Source organism: Halichoerus grypus, chromosome 10, assembly GCF_964656455.1.
Source record: "Halichoerus grypus chromosome 10, mHalGry1.hap1.1, whole genome shotgun sequence".
Lineage (NCBI taxonomy): Eukaryota > Metazoa > Chordata > Mammalia > Carnivora > Phocidae > Halichoerus > Halichoerus grypus.
In genome coordinates, this window is record NC_135721.1 from 83,743,811 (window position 1) to 83,760,934 (window position 17,124).

Consider the following 17,124-nt stretch of genomic DNA (forward strand, 5'->3'; position numbering starts at 1 on the left):
AAACACAGAAAGTTCTCTTCTGATTTTCAGAAACTTGGTTTTTAAATGAAATTAATGTTCTTGTTATAAAAGCAATGCAAGATCATTGCAAACAATTTAGAGATGACATATAAGCCAAAGAAGAAAATAACATCAGCCATAATCCTATCATCCAGGCAGAAGCACATTTCCACACTGAACGCTTATCCTTTCAGAGTGTATGTGTGAGGGAACTGTGTGTACGTCAAGTTTCCCCTAAAGTTGACCTGCCTTTTTACTACCAATATGTCATAACATGGTCTCTGTTATTAAATATCCTTCTATGGCATTTCCAAAGATTGCAGTGTTTCCTTTATGGCAATACTATTCTTCATTTTACCAGTCTCTGTTGTTAGTCATTTTGGTTGTTTTCAACTTTCCCCAATTATTGAAAGAGCTGCAGGAGATGTCCCTGGAGCTGTATCTCTGCCCACACCCCCGATTCTTTCTCAGGATAAATTCCCAGACACGGAACGTCTGTCAGTAACACAGAGAGCAGTTGCCAAACAGCCGACCCTGCTTGGCCTTCCCCCACCTCCAGCCACAGATGCAATGCCTTCCAGAAATAAGAAATTTAAGGGTGAATCAGGTATGGTTGCCCCCCAAAATTAGTCTTCTCTCTCCTAGCATATGGTTTTAAAAAGTTCCATAAGAGTTCTGTGATTTGTAGCCCAAGAATATCCCTGTCATGCGTGAGTGGGGAGGATGGGGAGAGAGAGCTTCTCTAAGTGCACTCCACTCCCAGCTTCCCCAATGTCCAGCATGAAGCCGATCCCTTAGAATCTTCCCTGGAATCTTTTTCACCCAAACAAATGCCCCAAAGCCAGAGTAGAGGGTTGGTGTGCTCCTTCCACGAGGCAGCACTGAAAATCCACACCATGTCACAGAGACACTGTGGTGTGGCCAGTGGGGGTGGGGGAAGTCTCCTCCCCCTTCTGTGCCTCAGTGCCAGCCCCCTAATCTGAGGAAGCCACGGGCAGCCCGCCCAGAGGCTCTGCCATTCGTCTGATCAAGTGAGATACCTTCCCAGCACTGCGGCTTTCTCCTTGCACTGCTCTTTGGGATTGCTGGAGTATGTGCGGGGCCTGGGATGTCCTTGAAGCGGGCAGGCCAAATGGGGAGCTGGCAGCCCCTGCCCATCTGGGGGCCGAGGCTCCTTTAATTTGGATACCTTAAAAGGCTCTCGGGAGCAAGGGGCTGGGTTCTTATCTCCTGAGCTCTGGACAGTGCCTTATTTATAGCCCTGCTGACAAGAGGCGGCAGCCGGCCAGCAGCTGCATACGCAGTTGGGGCCATCCCACAGAGCGCTTGGCCCTGCGCTGCCGCTGTCCCTTTTGGTCAGGCTGGAGGACAGAAGGACAGGACAGGTAAGCTTCCTCTTCTCCCCGGCCACCCTTCCTTCCCTGTGTCTGCACAGGCTTTGCTGCCAGAGGTGCAGCCTTCATGCCCTGGGAGGGAGCTCTCTGGCACTGTGGACCCGCAGACCCCAAGCGCAGACCCAGACAGCCCTGGCAGGGGGCTCCCACCCCGTGGCTGCAGGAAAGAACAGAACCCGCCCTCTCCAATTCTATAGCAGGTGCCTCCGGGAATATAAAGAACATGGAGAGAACCCTTTGCTCATGTGAGTGGGAATCAGGAATTACACTGAGTTTTGAATACCAGAAAGCGCTTTTTTTTTTTTTAAGAGGAAAAAGAAAAAGAAAAAAAATTATAAAATAAACATTGGAATGGGGGGAACCACAGTGTTCGGGAGCTTTTGCTGCCTGACAAAATTTCCGGATGGCCTGGGGGTGAGGAGGCAAATTACTGACGAGTCTGATTACGCTGGGGAAGTATGTTTATACAAGATGACTTGTTAATGGCTGATGGTGCAAAAGGACAGATAGCTGTTGTGTGCTTAAAGGAAATGCACTAATATTTTACTAATTTCTAGAGCAGGATATGAGCAAATGCACAGTACCGAGTAACGCTGGGGCCAATTGCATAATGTTAATACCGATAGGATGACATATTATGATAAGTGTCATACATATAAATGTCCTCTAGTGCTACTCTATGCAAGGCACCTTATCAGGTCCAATCTAATAAAAAACATATATATTATCGGATCAGGTTTTTTAAAATAATTCTGAGGTCAAAAGATAGTATCAACACCTGTGTTATCGGCTGATGTTACTTTATCACATACTTGCTCTATATTGGTTTGTTCTTGTTTTATTTGTTTCTTGAGGAATGTTGTTTGAATTTTGTTTTATTGCTAGGTTTATAACAAGATGTACTGTAATCAAATCTATTCCATTTTGAGATCCATCCAATCTTACGAGAGTTTTTGTTTTTAACGAAGTAGCCAACTACTCAACTCACATGATGACATTTTGGAGGCCTTTTCTAATACTAAGAAAATATTTCAATGTACAGCCTCCATGAAGTGTTGCATAGTCTCCCCTGACTGCTCACTCAGTCTCGCCTGTCCTTGAACACGTTTTGCACATACTAGAATTCATCATCCCATTTAGTGCTTCCAGAGTTCTCCATTGGTTCCAGATCCCTGAGGCTAGGCCACGTCATACTTCTCTCTGTAATCTCATAGCTCTTAACACAGGGACCTACACACTGTCTACTGGTGTCTAAAATATTTCATATTTAAAATAGGTGGCCAAAAAACTGAATTTAAATCATCCTCTCCCCACCATCAAAAAAAACAAAATTCAACTGAGTAAATTGGAAAGATCTTACTGGTTTTATTCAATGATTCATGAATCGGGCAGCATCCCATCCAGCAGAGAGAAAGGAGCTCTGAGGCTCTGTACAAAATGGAAGACTTGTATAGACAGAAGGGAGCAGGAACAAGGAAGTTACACCAGACAAACAGGTGGACTCGTTACTGCAAGGTCATTTTCCTTTAGAGAATGGCAGGGGTCTATCAGGCAGATGACCTAACTAACGCTGATCAGGTGATTCCTGGTTGACTGGTTTAAAATTCCATTTCTGGAAGAGGCCAAAATTGTAATTAAGTTAAGTCTGTTTGGTGACATGGAGTTTAGTATAAGTGACTCCATTTGGGGCCTGTTCTCTTGTTTTTAACACCACGCAAGAAAGAGGTGAAATTTTTCATAATGTTTATATTTTCTTTTGTTTTTTCTTACTGTACAAATACATGTTCACCATAGAAAATACAGACCAGCAGAGAGAAGATGAAAAATTATGTGTAGTCTTACTACATTTATTGTTTATCTTAACTAATTCTTGATCCTAAGAGGTCCTTGATTTTAAGACCAACCATTAATTTAATACTAGCTTTACAAGAGAGGAAAAAAAATTCTCGCTATGTTGTCCAGATTGATGTATTTTAAGATGCATCCGAAAACAGAAAATTACATGGGGGAACTCTAAATTACAATTAAGAAAGAAAAAAATATGTATATAATCAGGTTATTTGGTAATCTACTTTTTGTTCAATTTATGATCAATGTCCTTTTACCATGTATTCAAACTTTAATTCTTTGAAAATTAGTCATCCTTATATGACACTGCAACTTCTTTCATTTAGCCAGAATATTAAAATACCCATAATAGTTGGGAATAATACTAATGGGAAGTTAAAAAACATAAATTGCGCTTTAGATAAGCAATTTTTATCAGAATATAACTAGTTTCAAAGTACAATCTGCTAACTTTTACACTATTAATGCAACCTACTGAATAGTAAAAATGCACAACCATCTCGTGCCTTGATCTACATGACCCCTAAAAACTTATTTTACTGATTTTTTTCATTATCACTGATTCATCACCCTTTTATCATTTAGTCTCCAATGTACCAAAATAAGGTTGAAAAATAGAAAGGAACTAACATAAATTCTGAGCAATTTGATATTTGACAAGATGTATTTCATAAATATCATTAATTATCTTAAGTGTGCTTTAAAAAATTAATTTTAACCTTGAGTACATTTTTATAATTTGGGGCTTTGTTGAATTTAAAGGATAAATTTTAGATAGAAGAGGAATAAAAATTCATTTTAACAGAAGACTTTTGTTACAGTTAAAAAGTAATACTGAAAAGTTACACTGAAGTGAAACCATACCAAGCCAACGACTCATAGAATATAGTCCATGTGTTTTACTAAGAAGGCATGTCTAATTAAATTTTAAGGGGAAAGTGCAAGAATTTCTTTTCGGTTTTTAGGAAGTGAGCCTTCTTTCCCTGTCTGGGACCCATCTAATGAGCATGAAGTGTGTAGAGGAATCTGAAGAGGCAGGAGGAACTGACTATTTTAACGTTAAGCAAAAGGCAACAGAGTGCTTTCTGCCTGGGCTCAGTTTTGTCTGATAAATCTAGACTAATTTCAAAATGTCAGTCATGGTTTAGCATGAACACGAAAAAGAAAAATCCATGATGTAGATTATTCTATTTCTCTTTAATTTATATCCCTTGTATTTTCTCTACATTTTAAATAGCTTACTAAATTCGTACCCAGAGACTAATCATGGAAGTTTTTTTTTTTTTATAGAAGTTTTTTTTAAATTGCAAAATTCCATGCAAAAATAAAGCACTTTAATTATTGCCGACGAGTATAAAAACTATAAATAACCAACCAGAAGGGTCAGCCTTTCAAAAAACAATAGCTACAATTTATTGAATGAGCACTCTCTCTGGGAACTAGTATTAACTCATTTAACATTCCCAGCCACTCTACAGGCATTATTATTATTATTATTATTATTATTATTATTCCTATTTTCAGATAAGGAAACTGGCTTAGAACAGTGTTGTCCACCGCAGAAGGTGCAACCAAGTTTAAGCGAGTCTGGCTTCAAGGACCCTCTAGTTGGCATTAAAATAACAAAAGAGCAATCTTCAGGCCATATGCAATGAACCGTGTTTGAATGGCAGACATGCGCACTGTAGGAATGGTGGCCGATATTCCTATAGGGAAGATATATATGGGTAAAGATTACACCAACAAAGGTATGGAGCCGAAAGGAAGTAAGGAATTATGAAAGCAGAAACAGGTGGGGAAGAATGTGAACAATATGGAGACAGGAATAAATGGGATTTGCCCGCAGACTGAAGGGCGTGTCCTACGGGAACAAGATGAGCTCAGTGAGTGTGTGTTGGGCAGGGAGGGGTAGCAGTAATGATTTAGGGACGATGCTGCTCTTTGTTCTCTTTGAACATTTCTATAAACCCACATTTTGTAAGAGGAAATGAAGAGGTGTCCTGCAGCGCTTGGGTGGCTCAGTTGGTTAAACGTCTGCCTTCAGCTCAGGTCATGATCCCAGAGTCCTGGGATCGAGTCCCGCATCGGGCTCCCTGCTCAGCGGGGAGCCTGCTTCTCCCTCTCCCTCTGCCTGCCGCTCCCCCTGCTTGTGCTCTCTCTGTGTGTCAAATAAATAAATAAAATCTTGAAGAAAAAATAATGAAGAGGTGTACTGGCTCCCCAAAGTAAAAAAAAGAAAAACTTCTCTGCCAAGAACCTGAATTGGGACTAATTTCAATTCCAGACTTAAAACAGAATGAAGCTCTGAGCTAGAGAGGTACTAGTAGCTGACCTTTGAGTGCTTGCCGTGTGCTGGGTGGTTGTGAGGAGAACACGCCTGTGCACACACTCGTGTGATCCGCAGAACCGCTCTGTGAGGAGCGCTTCCGGTCTCCTGGCTTACAGGTGAGGACAGCCCGGCGCTGAGAAGTGAAGGCTCAGAACCAGTAGGTGGGGATGCTGGGATTGGAACCCAGGCGGTACAGCCCCAGGACTGACAGCAGTCCGACCGGAGATTGCTGGGAAAGTCTCCACTATGGAGAAAGAAACTCACCTTAAAAAGGAGTGAGGGAAGCGTGCCCGGGTGGCTCAGTCGGTTAAGCATCTGCCTTCAGCTCAGGTCATGATCCCAGGGTCCCTACATCAGGCTCCCTGCTCGCTGGAGAGTCTGCTTCTTCTTCTGCCCCCCTTCCCCTCCCCCACTCATGCTTCCGTGTTCTCTCTCACAAAAATAAATCAATAAAATCTTTTAAATAAATGAGTGAGGGCTTTCCACTTACCCTTTATTTTTCTTTTTTAAAATTCTTCCTTGAGGCGCGTGGGTGGCTCAGTTGGTTAGGCGTCTGCCTTCGGCTCAGGTCATGATCCCAGGGTCCTGGGATCGAGCCCCGCATCGGGCTTTCTGCTTCTCCCTCTCCTACTCCCCCTGCTTGTGCTCCCTCCCTCGCTGTGTCTCTCTCTGTCAAATGAATAAATAAAATCTTTAAAAAAAATAAAATAAAATAAAATAAAATTCTTCCTTTATTCCCAGCACCTTCTCAAGAGCACGGGAAAGGTGTTAATCTTCTTAGTCAGACCCCTGAAAGTTAGCACGGTGCCTTACACACAGCAGCTGCCCAATAAATATTTGCCGGACTAAATTGTTGTGTTTAATTCAGGCATAAGAAGTGTTAAGATGCATAGGAAGGAGCCAGAAGTTTTCCTTGTTAGCTAGTATTCTTCCCTTCTGTGATACTGGCTTGGAAACAGGTTTGATATTCCTTTTCCATTCTTGATACACAAGGACATAATTAATGATTGCAATAATTCCTCTTTAAATGGGATTTTCATTGGGCAATAAACACTAATATTTGATGATAATATATCCTTAAGGAGTAAATTCTTTGACTTGGGAGTTCTTATTCACCTCAGTCAGTGTGGTATGTGTGTGTGTGTGTGCACGAGAGCACTTGGGAGTTCTTATTCACCTCAGTCAGTGTGGTGTGTGTGTGTGTGTGCACGAGAGCACATGGGTGTGTGTGTTGAGGGAAGGGAAAGAGGATTGGAGATGCTGAATAAATTCTAGACATGAGGTTCCTTCTTCAAAATCTCTCCAACTTTGTTCAGAATCTCTTGATTAATTTATTAGGAAACAACAACATTTCTGCTCTCTTTAAATATAATTCAGTGAACAAAGAAGCCGGTGAGAGAGAACCGTCTCCTTATTTCACAACCCCAACTTTAATGACCCTGAATAAACCAGATATTATGCCCTTCCAATCCCTAAATCAAGACAGAGGTCAACAAGACTTTCCAGTTAGGTACTGTGAAAAAAAAGAGTAATGTGCGCTCAATGTCAAGAAAGCCAAGAGATTTTTGAAAGTGCCTAAGACAAACTCCTTTGAGGCACCCCTCTCTCTATTCCTGCAAATTGAAAATGCAAAAATCTAATGAACAGTTGCAAATGTGTTGTCACTCAAATTAGCCAGCATGGGCAATCATCCAAGTGAGGGGAGAAGTATTCACGACCACAATGCCATGTCTAAAATACTCTCAGGTGGAGAAACTCTGAGGGCAGCAAAGAGGTCCGACTGAGGATCTTCTCAATAAAACAGAATTCTCAGTAAGTCAGAAGGTTTGGAAATTCACAGTGGCATGTTCAACATCAGCTAAAGAATCAAATTTGGATAGAAGTATCGATAAACCCTTCAGACACTATTATTAAGAAGCCGCAGTAGCGAATCCTCCAGTCTGGCTGTGAATTAGCTCTGGCAGGATCCTGGTGCCCCGTCCCAGGGCTGTTTCTACTTTCTCACAGGGCACTTCACTGTTTTCTGGGAAGTGTCTGCAAACCTCTGCCAGCCTCGGGCAGGAGCAGCTAACGCAGCTCCAGAGGCCTACATGAGCTTACTTGAACCACAGGTCTCTTTTTAAAATGTATCGTTTTTGTAACTTAAATTAGACCGCGTCTCTTGCCTGCTCAGAACCCTCCAATGGCTTCCCAAATCACAGTAAAATCCTATTGCTACGTAACCTACAGACTGATAAGATCCAGGCCCTGAAATCTGACCTCATCTCCTCCCTTTCTCGCCTCCTTTCCCCACCTGTGCCAAGCAGCTGCCCCACCCCAGGGCCTTTGCACTTGCTGGTGCCACCAATCTGATCAGGCTCTCGTCCAAGAAAATCACACACCTCCTTCCCACCAATTTTAGCACCACCCTTGAACATCCCATCTAAAATTACACTCTCTAGCTCGTTGCCCTGATTTATTCCTTACCCGGATTTACTTTTTTTCTTTTTCTAAAAAGATTTTATTTATTTGAGAGAAAGAAGGAGTGGGGGAGGGGCAAAGGGAGAGGGAGAAGCAGACTCCCTGCTGAGTGAAGAGCCTGACCCGGGGCTCAATGTGGGGCTCCAGGTGGGGCTCCTTGCGGGCTCAATCCCAGGACCCTGAGATCATGACCTGAGCCAAAGTCAGACGCTTAACCGACTGAGCCACCCAGGCGCCCCTGATTTACTTTCTTTTCAAAGCACTTATCATCTCACACATATACACACCCATAAAGTGCCATGTATATTGGTGTCTGTCTCTCCCCTAATAACATGTGAGCTCCAATGAAAGCTGAGGTTCTCTGTTTTGTTCACTGACGTATCCCCAGCATCTGCAATAGTAGGTGGTGTGTAGTAGGTGCTACGTAAGCATGTGTTGAAGGCTGGAGACTCCATAACCCAATTTTATGTATTTCATTTGAATTCTCTGAAACTCTTCCACTGTAATTCATGCCATCAGCCATCGCAAAGTGTTCATGTTAGGGTCTAAGTCTAGTTCTCCGGGTCCACAGCTTGTATGTCCTTGTGAAAACTCCCAGTATACCTGCAGTTTGTTAAGGGAGGACAGCGGGTTCTGGGGAGTCAGGCTGCCTTTGCTTGGCTTTTAGTCCTGCCCCTTACAAGGAGCTCAGGCAAGATTGCAACTTCCCAGAACCCCATCTGTAAAATGGGGCTAATAACAGTAACTTCTTAAAGTACTTGTAAGGACTGAACAGGGCAATAATAATAGTAACAGCGATCATTAATTGAGCACACACCATGTGCCAGAGAGCCCACTGTGCATTTGACTCGCTTCACATTGTCCTGTCTTCGCAACAACCACGTGGTGTGGGCAGTATTATCAGCCCAGGTTACAGATGAGAAAACAAACTGAAATCCAGAAAAGTGCCTTAGCTGAGGATATAAGAGTTGATGTATGAGTTTCTTCTCGCTGCTGTAACAAATTACCTTAAGTGTATTGTCTGAAAGCAACGCAAATTTAGGATCTCACGGTGCTGGAGGTCAGGAGCCTGACGTGGGTCTCACAGGGCTAAAATCGGGGTTTCTGCAGGGCTCTGCTCCTTCTGGAGGCCCGAGGGGAAGAATCTTTTCCTTTGCCTCTTCCAGCTTCTGGAGGCCGCCTGTATTCATCGGCTCATGGCCCTTTACTCCACCTTCAAAGCCAACAATGTAACATCTTCAATCTCTCTTTGATTCTGACTCTCCTGCTTCCTTATAAGGACCCTTATGATTACACTGGGCCTGCTTGGATAAGCCGGGATAATCTCCCCATCTCAAAACCCTTAACTTAATCACATCTGCAAAATCCCTTCATAAATTCTGGACGTCAGGACGTGAAGAGCTTCAGGAAGCCATTATTCCACCTACGGGTTCCGAAGAGGCAGACCTGGGAGGTGAATCCCAGCGGACTCTTTGACCACTACGCTTCTGTAGTACCCAGCAAGGCCTCTGGTTTGCAGCAAATCTTTGTCCCTTGCTGTAATGAAGGGAAAATGGGAAGCTTGGGGCCCAGGTTCGGGTTTTGGATAGGACATGAAACAGGAAGGTTCACCCCTTCTGCCCTGCTCCCCTGTAATATAGGATGCCAAAGATTCACAGCTCACTCTAAAGGTGACTTTCTCTTAAAAATAATCAGTCTCACCTCGTCCTCAAGCATATTATTGACTTTCAAGAAACTACAGACATATGGTAAAAGTAGGTTGCAAAGTGGAAATGAAAGCCTTGCTTGGAGACAGGCTGCACCTCCCATGGGGGTGAAGGGCCCAGGCAGTCCAGAGTAGACCTGGAGCCAGGACGCCCCACGGTAAGAGAGCAGGTGAGGAAGAGCCTATTGACGCCCCACAGGTGCTGTTCCAGCCTGGGGGGACCTAGCTCAGGGTGCTCCAGTGAGGCACACACAGCCCAGTGACACAGATGACCTGGGACAGGAAGGGAGGTGGCCCGGGTCTTAGCAACAAGGACTGTGGAAATGTCAGCAAGCAGCAGAACACCAGGAGGCAAAGGGACGGGGCCAGTGAGCCACGTGTCAGCCACACGAGGGAATGATGCTCAGGCCCCCAAGTCGGGCTGGCGGCCTCTGATGGTTTCAACCTCTCAGGGTCTGGAAGGAGCTGGGAGGCAGTTCCACGGCCCAGCAAATGAAACAGTTCGGGACAGAACCCTACTCCACCTGGGCGGCAAGGACACAAGGCAGAAGCCTTACGTGGGTACAGAAGAAGAGGGAGGAGACCAGAAGTTGGGAACGGATGGCAGTTTGGGGAAGATGAGGTATCCACAGCTCAGCAAGACTCCCAAATCTGTGGCAGTTGAACTCTGTCCAGACCTCACCTCAAGGGGCACAGGGCTGTCCCTAAATAGACACATATTCCCTCCTTCCACTTGAGGCCGGGTCATGAGCTGCCATGGTAGAAAGGACTCAGTGCCTCCAGGTGAGCAGGGCTGAGGACAAGGCCACAAGCACACTTCCACATGACAGCTCATGACCACCATGACCTTGAATTTTAGAAGGAGGTACCCATTTGCATTATTCTGACACTCACCTTAAAGTATACACCTCTAAAGAAATTAGAGGTAAATAAACATGTGGGCTCTATGTTTTTGTGACCAAGCAATAATAATAATAATAATATAGATAGTGTGCTATAGATGTACTTTCCTTACTTATCCATCTTAGGTGACCATAGAATTTGTGGTCCAAACTGCGGCACTCTGAAGGGGAAAGAGAGTGTTTTTGCTAATATGCCAGGTCAACGGGTATAACAAACAGATATAACCTCTGAGCCCCAAGCTTCAGTCACATGCACCAAGGTCCCTGGGGGAGCTGCCTTTTCTGGAAACACAATAATGTAGAGGGATTATTCAATGTGGATAAGCTTCCTGAAACCTCAGCCATTCTTACTCCTTTTGCCAGGAAGATAAGAAACCTCAAAGTAAGATTCCTTATAAGGATGTGATGCCTACACTCTGGCCACGGAGTTAAATTCACATGTGTTTCTTTCTCCGAGAGATGATTAGCATTTGAGAGCTGCAGGCCCCACCTCGTAGCCTGATTTCCCTTTGTGACGTTTTCCTAAAATGGGTGCCTGTCTTCTCTGTTGTCACTCCCCAAGTTCATATGGGAACCATGAGTTCACAAGAAAATCTCCCTTGCCTGGGTCTGCTCTAAATGCAAGTTGTTCAAACGAGAGTCCATTTCATAATTATAGTGAACCATGATACCTATGTAATGGATTGAGACCTACATATTCCTAACAATAACATAACATTGACTAGATTAAAAAAAAAGAAAAAGAATCGCCTTACATCATAAGGATAAGAATTATTTTATGGCATATTTTGTCAACACTACGTGTGGGGCTATGTGATGTGGTTAGGACTTAAAAATGCACTTCCTAGTGTGGGTTGCTATCAAAGTGTTAGATATTTGCAGATTTCCTTTCTCCTAAACCCTCACAGTGCCCAGGGCACCTCACTTCCTCCTACCAGCCCCTTAGATGTCTTTCTCTCTCTGCAGAAGGCTACTTGATCCCTTAGGCTAGAACCAATGAAACAGTTAACCTACTAGATCAGTTGTACATATGTGAGTCTTTGTGAAAAAAAAAAAAAGAAAAACGAGGGGCACCTGGGTGGCTCAGTAGGTTAAGCATCTTATTCTTGATTTCGGCTCAGGTCATGATCTCAAGGTCAGGAGATTGAGCCCCGCATTGGGCTCCATGCTGAGCGTGGAGCTTGCTTAAGATTCTCTCTCTACCTCTCCCTCTGCCCCTGCCCAAAAGGAAGGAAGGAAGGAAGGAAGGAAGGAAGGAAGGAAGGAAGGAAGGAAGGAAGGAAGGAAGGAAGGAAGGAAGGAAGGAAGGAAGAAAGAGAAAAATGAAAACAGAACCCTGTGCCTTCACCAAAGGGTGAAAGGGACATATGAGTAGAAATCTCTGAGAAGCTAACAAAACAACTTGGCTAATTATCCAGAGCTCCACGCCCTCTCCTGCAGCATCTGCCACCCCAGTCCTATGTGGGTCTAAGTGAGGAAGTGTAGATGGTTCACGTAGTGTGGTCTAATCCACCTCCCTTCTCTGCCACCGACTATGTAAGACAAATCACAGCCTGAGGACCTGGCCCCTTTCTGCCTTCTGGTGTTTTGCTGGCAATCTTTGGTGTTCTGTGATTTGTAGACACATTGCCTTAATCTCTGTCTTCGTGCTCATATGGCATTCTGTGTGTATGTGTTTGTGTGTCTAAATATGCCTTTTTTTTATAAGGACACCAGTCCTATTGGATTAGGGCCCACCCCTCTGCAGCAGGCAGTGGGCTTCCAGCTAGTCTTGTAATTTGGCAGAAGGGCTGGGGAGTGGTTAAGCGGTTAGCCCCACATCAAAGGCTGCTTTTCGTGACTGCTGTCTAAGGAAAGGGGGAAGGGGGGATGTTGGTACAGAGCAGGAGGAAACCACTCTAGGCAGGATGTCTGGAAGGAGAGATAAAGCAAATTGCAAAGGTATTTTAATAGACATGCTGTTTCCATTCTTTACCATGTGTTTTCCATTCTGTTTTCAGTTACTTTTGACTTGAATTATGGGGCTCTGTCTCTTGGTTAAGGTAACTTAGATGCGGTTGCTTTTATACATCAAAATGAATACTGACTTTTTTGGGCGGGGCTAGGGATGATGGTAAGAGGCCAAGACAGAAAACATGTTGCTTTTCAGAAAGCTGGAAATGTTTTCTGTTCCCTCTTCCTTATGGGAGTGGAGAATGTCTGTTTCCAAGAGCCCAGAGCACCTTGCATCTGCTATGAAAAGGCAGCCCCAAGGATAAATGGTGTGGCCATTATACTTCCAAGGAGGGAGGGGACAGAGGGACAGGACGTCAGATAACCAGTCTGCCTGCTACAGAAATGGGGTGGATTCATCTGAGGTCTACAGCAAGGACTTCCTTTCTTTGTACTGCAATCTCTTCTCCTCTAAGATGCAGATAATTATATTGGAAAAAGGCTATTGTTAGAAGTTATGAAAATTGCTTTGGAAATCTTCAGGTGGCTTCTAAATAACTGAAAGTTAGGCTATTTCCAATCATTCAAAAGCTGCCCCCTGTCTTTGCTGGAGCCATGTTGCTCCGTTGACCCTTCTCAACATCTGGGACCACCGGCTACCTCCATGCTGTGGTAAAATACAGAAGAATCCTCCCTCTTCTGTGGGCAGAGATCAGAGTGAGAAGGGGAAGGGAGGTCCCGGGGCCACCTGACACCGCTGCCTGAGTCCGGCCCAGTGCCAAACCTCATCTTGTCCCCAACTTGTGTCAGCCTACAGGGGGGACTCTGTGGGTTTCCCATGTCATCCAAGCTGCAGGAAAAGGCAAAAAGAGAGAGAAAAAGAGAGAGAGAAGGATCAGTGCCCTGACACTGTTGACTGAAATCTTTAATCTTGTTTCCTAGTTGTCTGGGAAGCATGGCATTTATTGAGTGAGAAAAATCAGAATGAAAAAGAGTCCTTTTGCAATTGTTTTCGTATCTTGGCCCTGACAACTGATCTAGACAATTGTTTTCTCAACCTATCAATCAGTCAATCAAGCAAAGAGGACACAAACACCAACCTAAAGATGTAATTTGGTGGAAATATCACACTGCAGTCCATATTTCATTTCATTGAGATTTCTTTCATCTGGGCCATTAGGTTGTCAAAGATAAGTCACATCTGTCAGGACAAAAAAAAAAATTGGCAGAAAAACTTATTTTACTAGTCCTGATGTTTTTAAGTGGCTTGTGGTTCAGTTCGTAGATTCATGTCTAATCTAGAGTTACAATCCTATAATAAAAAAAAGTAAATCAAGCCATGAGGAAACTACAAATCAAAAAAAAAACAAAAAACAAAATCATGCTTGTCCTTGTATGTGACCCATTGTTCCCATAACAATTTTACTTTCTCGGTAGCTTTATCTTATCTGAGAAGCACCAACTCTCCATCTACACTGGGCCCCAGCAATCCCCGACTACATGGCCATATATAACATTCATCTCCACACCTCTCTGGCTACCAACTTGGGGAAGCCAGGAATTAGTTAAGGTTCAGAGGACTCTTTGTTATTCTCACCAGTGACATGGGTGTCTAAAAAACCCAAAGCAAAAAAGCAAACAAGTCACACATGAGCATACCAACACGACTTTAAGCCAAAACAGCCATTTCTTGCTATCGCCCCTCCTTCTTGATCCTCTTCACAGGCCCGGCTCACTGCTGGGCCGGCATGGGGCTGGGGGGCCTGCTCGTGTGCCGGGAAGAACAGCACTGTTGGCCCGCACCGGGGCAGGTCCTCTGGCTGACCCTCGCTCAATGATAGGACTCCAGGAGAAGCAGAAAGCCTATGGGAACAAGAAGATTGAGAACCTAACTCTGGCCCAAATATAAAAATAGTGTGGTGAGGAAATAGAAATGTATTTTCCATTAAATCAAAGAAACAAATCTGGAAAATTAGATCCGAGCCCGTTTGAGTCCCTGATGGCAGGGACTATGATTTATGAGGCCAGCACAGGGCTGTGCCTTCCGCACGGTAGATATGCCTTGATTTAACAGTACCATATCCACATAATGAGGCCTGGAGACATTTGTCCTGCTGCTCAGAAGTATTGGCTTTCTGTGAAGTCACTGTGACTATTCTCACCCAACACCCCACATCCAATGACCAGGCATGCTGGCCTCCTCTTTCTTAAGCCCTCGCCTGTAACCTCAAGGAGAGTAGACCACCACCATAAAGCCCCAGATCACTAGCGCCAAGTCACATTTATGAGGACTCTGTCCTAGGCATTCCATGTGAAGCTGGCCATCGTTCCAGGCTGGTAACAAGCTAGTAACTCTGGGACAGGGACTACATTGATTCTCACTTGAGGGCCTTGCTGATCAACGGAGCCCACCCACATGGATTGTTGTAACCAGAATCAGCAACTCTCCCATGAGTCTGACCTACATATAACACAGGGCCATCAGGCCACTGGGCCACCACTGGCTCTGCACCACCCCCAGGGCCCCATTCTTGGGGACAGATGGAGCCCCTGCAGCTGGATGGCTCCGTAGCTCTGGGAGAAACGTGCCTTCCCTTTTTCTCCCAAACCCTGCCCCTCTAGCTCCTCCTCAGCCATCCCTCTTTCTGCCCATGACCGTCCGATTCTTCCACATGTTACTATTAGTTATGAGCAGTTTGCTTCTATTGTTAGCAAAGGTGTTGGCAGTTGAATTGTGTCCCTCCAGAATTCATATGTTGAAGTTCCAACCCCTGTACCTTAGAATGTGACCTTGTTTGGAAATACATTTGTTGTAGATGTGATTAGATAAATTAGGGGTGGGCCCTAATCCAATAGGACTGGTGTCCTTATAAAAAAAAAAAAAAAAAAGGCATATTTAGACAAACAAACACATACACACAGAATGCCATATGAGCACGAAGACAGAAATTAGGGCAATGTGTCTACAAATCACAGAACACCAAAGATTGCCAGCAAAACACCAGAAGTCAGAGGAGAGACAAGGGATGGATTCTCCTTTGGAGCTCTCAGAAGGACCCCACCCTGCCAGCACCTCGATCCTGGGCTTCCAGTCTCTAGAATAGTGAGACACTAAGTTTCCGTTGTTTAAGCCCCCCCACCCCGCCCCAGTCTGTGACGTGTGACAATTTGTTCCTGCAGTCTTAGCAAAAGGAATTCAGGGTGCATCTCTCTCAGAAGGTAAGGCATGCTCCTCTGGGAACCCAAGCCAGTGCACCCCCGACCCCCTCCACTGGATACTCCCCCCTGGGGACCGTGTGCATCCAGGAAGGTTGGACTATGCGTCCTTCTGCAGGTCTGTGTGTCATACAAAACAACCTACTTTCTAGACATGCATTAAACTAAAGGACAAAATACCCAGAGACATGTACAGCAAGGTACTACTCGTATAAATATTCTTATAGAGAGATGCGTCCTTAAAGAAGACACAGAACTCTGCACATCAACACAAACCTCATCCACAGGGAAAGCCATTAACACGGCCACGCGCACACCTGCAACGTGCTCCCTGCATCATCCTAACTAAAATGAATAGATAACGGGATCTGGTTTTATGGACCCAATTCTGTTGATACCTGCAGCTCTGACCTACCTGATCATCAGATCACCTTGCTCTCTTGTCCCTTGTTGGTGGTGTTTAACACATGGGTCTCTATGGCTTATTTTCCATCTGAAGAAATTAGGTGGCTTCTGTCCAGGGGATGTATCCCTATGGTCCAGGCAGCTCACACAGGTGCTCACCTGCCTGGCTAGCTCACCTTCACACTAGGATGCCAGGGATTCGGGAAGGTCTGCTGGTTCAGCTTGACACCATCTCCATGACGAGCCTTGAGCAGCCTTCCACAGCCACGCGCAGAGTCAAAAATGAGAACCGATGCATGACACAAACTCTACATGATTAAAATTATCCCACCCCCACCTCTATGACAAAACATAAGTGCCAACATATAGTGGCTTAATTCAGTGGTTCTCAATGTGTGGTTCTGGCTCCCTGCGTCCCTTTCAAAGGTTTTGCAAAGTCCAAACTATTTTCTTCACACTTGATTACTGTGTGGACATGTATATTGAGCACAAAAGCAGCGGTGGGGGATCTCCTGTGCCTTAGCAGGAATAGAGGTGGCCGCTCCTGTAGGGAAGACCAAACTTTACCTCTACCTTTGTAGGGTCTCCAGCTGTGCCTGAGAATTAAATTGACATAAGACATTAATAGGAGCAAAGCACCCAGATTCTTACACGTCCGTGGGAGCCTCCATAGAAAAATGGAAGCCCCCAAAGGGTGCTGGGTCTGTGTCTCTATACCAGGTTGAACAAAGAGAGGTAATTGTGGAAAAGGAACAAAATATACGGGGAGCTTAAAGGGAGATAAGAGGTAATTTAACACGGTCTCTTTGAATAGATTTCTCTGGGCCTGGACTCCCCGTCTGGTGATGAGAATGTTTCTTTCCTCCTGGCATAGGGAGAAATCGTTCACATGGGAGCTCATCTCCTGCTTTCAGGAAGAAAACCGATCAGAGC

The 17,124-nt window shown here is 44.6% G+C and overlaps 1 protein-coding gene across 1 annotated transcript in view; it reads left to right on the plus strand.

The window, feature by feature from the left end:
• Positions 1–1,320: 1,320 nt before the first annotated feature.
• FHL2 (four and a half LIM domains 2) overlaps positions 1,321–17,124 on the plus strand; it is a 64,871-nt gene continuing 49,067 nt past the window's right edge. Inside the window, exon 1 of the mRNA XM_036096565.2 lies at positions 1,321–1,385. The gene's annotated coding sequence lies outside the window, so the exon portion shown is untranslated. The remainder of the gene's footprint in view (positions 1,386–17,124) is intronic.